Source organism: Orycteropus afer, unplaced genomic scaffold (assembly GCF_000298275.1).
Source record: "Orycteropus afer afer isolate SDZICR_OR568_19922 unplaced genomic scaffold, OryAfe1.0 scaffold00151, whole genome shotgun sequence".
Lineage (NCBI taxonomy): Eukaryota > Metazoa > Chordata > Mammalia > Tubulidentata > Orycteropodidae > Orycteropus > Orycteropus afer.
Genome location: NW_006921738.1, coordinates 1,496,068 through 1,501,062, shown reverse-complemented (window position 1 = coordinate 1,501,062; position 4,995 = coordinate 1,496,068).

Sequence of the window (4,995 nt, the reverse complement as noted above, 5' to 3'; positions counted from 1 at the left end):
TTCATATAGTCTAGCTTCTCAGATTATTTGCTCAGCATATAGATTGAATAAGTATGGTGAAAGGATACAACACTGACACACTCCATTCTTGATTTTAAACCATGTAGTGTCCCCTTGTTCTTTTTGAAAGACAGCCCCCTGGTCTATGTACAAGTTCCTCATGAGCACAGTGAAGTGTTCTGGAATTCACATTCTTCTCAATGTTATTCATAATTTTTTTTTATGATCCACACAGTCAAATGCCTTTGCGCAGTCAATAAAACACAAGTGAATGTCTTTCTGGTAGGTATTCTTTGCTTTGAGCCAAGATCCATCTGACATCAGCAATGATATTCCTTGTTCCACCCTCTTTTGAATCCAGCTTGCACCTCTGGAAGTTCTCTGTCAATATACTGCTGCAACTGTTTTTGAATTATCTTCAGTAAGATTTTACTAGTGATATTAATGATATTGTTTGATAATTTCCACATTCTGTGGGATCACCTTTCTTTGAAATGGATACAAATATGGATCTCTTCCAGTCAGTTGGCCAGGTAGCTGTCTTCCAATTCTCTTGGCATAACACAAGTGAGTGCCTCCAGTGGGGCATGTTTGTTGAAACATCTCACTGGGTATTCTGTCGATTCTTGGAGGCTTGTTCTTCACCAATTCCTTCAGTGCAGTTCGACTTCTTCCTTCAGTACCGTTGGTTCTTGATCATATGCCACTTCCTGAAATAGATGAAGATCTACCAGTTCTTTTTGGGACTGTGAGTCTGTGTATTCCTTCCTTCTTCTTTTGATGCTTCCAGTATCATTCAGTATTTTGACCTTAGAATTTTTCAATATTCAACTCTAGGCTTAAAGCTTTTCCTCAGTTCTTTCAGCTTGAGAAATGCTGAGCGTGTTCTTCCCTTTTGGTTTTCTAACTCCAAGTCTTAGCACATTTCATTATAATAATTGGCTTTGTCTGCTCGAGCTGCTCTTTGAAATCTTCTGTTCAGCTCTTTTATCTTGTCATTTCTTCCATTTGCTTTGGCTACTCTCCACTCAAAGACAAGCTTCAGTGTCATTTCTGTCATCCATTTTGGTCTTTTCTCTTTTTGTCATTTTTTTAATGACCTTTTGCTTTCTTCATGGATGATGTTCTTGATGTCATTGCACAATTCTTCTGGCTTTTTGTCATTGGTGTTCAATGCATCAAATCTATTCTTTAAATGGTCTCTAAATTCAGGAGGGATATGTTCAAGATCATATTTTGGCTCTCCTGGACTTGTTTTAATTGTCTTCAACTTCACATTGAACTTGTATATGATGAGCTGTTGATGGTCTGTTCCACAATCAGCTCCTGGCCTGGTTTTGGCTGAAGATATTGAGCTTTTCCATTACCTCTTGCCATGGATGTAGTTAATCTGATTCCTGTGTATTCCATCTGGCAAAGTCCACATGTATAGCCTTTGTTTGTATTGTTGAAATAAGGTATTTGCAGTGAATAAGTCACTGGTCTTGCAAAATTCTATCGTGTAATCTCCAGCATCATTTCTGTCACCAATGCCAGATTTTCCAACTACTGGTGATTGTTCTTTGTTTCCAACTTGTGCATTCCAGTCACCTGTGATAATTAACACATCTTGATTGTATGTTCGATCAATTTCAGACTGCAGAAGCTGATAAAAATCTTCAATTTCCTTATCTTTGGCTTTAGTGGTTGGTGCATAAATTTGAATAATAGTCATATTAATTGGTCTTCCTTGCAGACATATGGATATTATCCTATCACTGACAGCATTGTACTTCAGGATGGATCTTGAAACATCCCTTGTGATGATGAATGCCACGCCATTCCTTTTCAATTTGTCATTCATGGTGTAGTAGATCATATGGTTATCTGATTCAAAATGGCCAAAACCAGTCAATTTCAGCTCACTAGTGGCTAGGATATCAATCTTTATCAATTCCATTTTCTTTGACAACTTCCAATTCTCCTAGACTCATACTTCAAACATTGCATTTACCGATTATTAATGGATATTTGCAGCTGTTTCTCCTCAATTTGAGTTGTGCCACATCAGCAAATGGAGATCTTGAAAGCTTTACTTTATCCATATCATCTAAGGTTGATTCTACTCTGATGAGGCAGCTCTTTCCCAGTTGTATTTTGAGAGTCTTCCAACTTAAGTTGTTCTTCTTCCCATACTATATTGGTCAGTGTTTCCAGGCTATTCACAAATTTGCCCAGTAATGTATCAGACAGTGTTTCTATGCTATTCATAAGGTTTCCCTAGCCAATTCTGAAAAGTGGATGGCCTCTTTCTTCTTCCTAGTCTGTCTCAGTCTGCAAACTGAAACCTGTGTACCATGTGCAACCCTGTTGGAGTTTGAAACATTGGTGGCACAGCCTCAAGCATCACAGCAACACACCACCATGGTGGGACAAACCAACAGACAAGTTTGTTTCCCTTAGCTGTTCAAACCCTCTCCACCCTCCCCTAACCTGGATTCCCTGCTGTTTTCCTGCCATTTGGAGATGAGGCCTGGGTCCCTCCCCTTACCTGCATCCCTGCCACTGCTCCTCTCTCTGTCTTGGTCCCCCTGGCTTTCCTACCCTTTTCCCCACTTTCCTGAGACTTGGGGTGTGGAGCCTTGGTCCCTCCCCTTACCTGGATCCCTGCCAGTGCTTCCTTGCTCTGTCCTTGTCCCCCTGGTTTCTCCTTTTCTCCACTTTCCTGCCCTTTGGGGGGTGGGGCGTGGGTCCCAGAAGAATGGAGAGTAGCTAAAGCCAGTGGAGGAAATGACAAAATAAAGAGCTGAACAGGTTTCAAAGGGGTGCTACAGAAGACGAAGTAAAGTGTTATAATGAAATGTGCAAAGACCTGGAGTTAGAAAACCAAAATTAAAGAACAGGCTCTGCATTTCTCAAGCTTAAAGAACTGGATAAAAAATTCAAGCCTTGAGTTGCAATATTGAAGAATTCTATGGGAAAAATACTAAATGATGCAGGACGCATTACAAGGAGATGGAAGGAATCTACAGACTCACTGTGCCAAAAAGAATTGTTCAGTGTTTGACTATTTGAGGAGGTAGCACATGATCAAGAACTAATGGTATCAAAAGAAGCAGTCAAAACTGCAGTGAAGGAATTGATGGAAAACAAGGCTCCAGGAATTGACAAAATGCTCATGAGATGTTTCAACAAATGATGGCACTCTGGAGGTGCTAACTTATCTATGCCAAAAAATTTGGAAGACAACTCTCTGGCCAACTGACTGGAAGAGGTCCATATTTGTGCCAATTCCAATAAGAAGATGAACCAACAGAATGTGGAAATTATTGAACAATATAATTAATATCATACACAAGTAAAATTTTGCTGAAGATAATTCAAAAATGGTTGCAGCAGTATATTGACAGAGAACTTCCATAAATTCAAGCTGGATTCAAAATTATTGAACAATATCATTAATATAATACACAAGTAAAATTTTGCTGAAGATAATTCAAAAATGGTTGCAGCAGTATATTGACAGAGAACTTCCATAAATTCAAGCTGGATTCAAAAAAGGATGTAGAACAAGGGATATCATTGCTGTTGTCAGATGGATCTTGGGTGAAAACACAATACCAGAAAGATGTCTACCTGTGTTTCATTGATCATGAAATGCATTTGACTGTGTACATCATAACAAATTATTGATAACATTGAGAAGAATGAGAATTCCAGAACACTTAATTGTACTCATGAGGAACTTGTACATAGACCAAGAAGCTGTTATTCAAATAGGACAAAGGGATGGTTTAAAATCAGGGAGGGTGTGCATCAGGGTTTTATCTTTTCACAATATTTATTCAATCTGTATGCTGAGCAAATAATCTGAGAAGCTAGACTATATGAAAAAGAACATATCATCAGGATTCTAGGAAGACTCATTAACTGCCTGCGACATGTAGATGACACAATTTTGCTTGCTGAAAATGAAGATGACTTTAAGCACGTACTAAAGAAGATCAAAGACTTCAGTCTTCAATATGGATTACATCCCAACAAAAAGAAAACAAATTTTTCATTACCGAATTTCTTTCTTATATACATTAATTAATAACTTGCAACAAGATTGTAAATTTCTAGAAACACAAAAAACATGCTAAATAAGTAATAGCTACAAATAGCATCAGGGTTGGAGGAAGATTCATTAACAGTCTGGGCATGTAGATGACACAAAACTTGCTTGATCAAAGTGAAGAGGACTTGAAGCACTTACTGATGAAGATCAACCACTACAGTGTTTAGTGTGCTTTACATCTCAGCATAAAGAAAAAAAAAAAATCCTGGACCAATGAGAAACAGAAAATACTAAAATTATGAAGGATTTCATTTTACTTGAATCCACAATCAACACCCATGGAAGCAGCAGCCAAGTTACCAAACGACATATTGCACAGAGCAAATCTAATGCAAAATACAACTCTCAAGTGTTAAAAGCAAAGACACCACTTTGAAGACTAAGACACACCTGACCCAAAACATAGTATTTTTAATCACCCCCTATGAATGTGAAAGCTGGACAATGTGCAAGAAAGTCCTAGAAGAATTGATGCATTTGAATTATGGTGTTGGCAAAGAATATTGAATATACCATGGAATGCCAGAAGAATGGACAAATTTGTCTTTGATGAAGTACAGCCAGAATGCTCCTTAATTAGGAGGATGGCAAGACTTCGTTTTATGTACTTTGAACATATTGTCAAGAGATACTAGTTAGTCCCTGTAAAAGGATGCTTGGTAAAGTAGAGAGGCAGTGAAAAAGAGGAAAATCCTCAAAGAGATAGATTAACACAGTGCCTGCAAAATTGGGCTCAAACATAGCAATGGTTTAGGAATGGTGCGGTATTAGGCATTTTTTCATTCTGTTGTCCATTGGGTTGATCTGAGTTGAAACCGAGTCAATGGTACTATACAACAACAACAACACAATTATCATTATAACATTCAATACAACACTGTAAAGTATCAAGATAG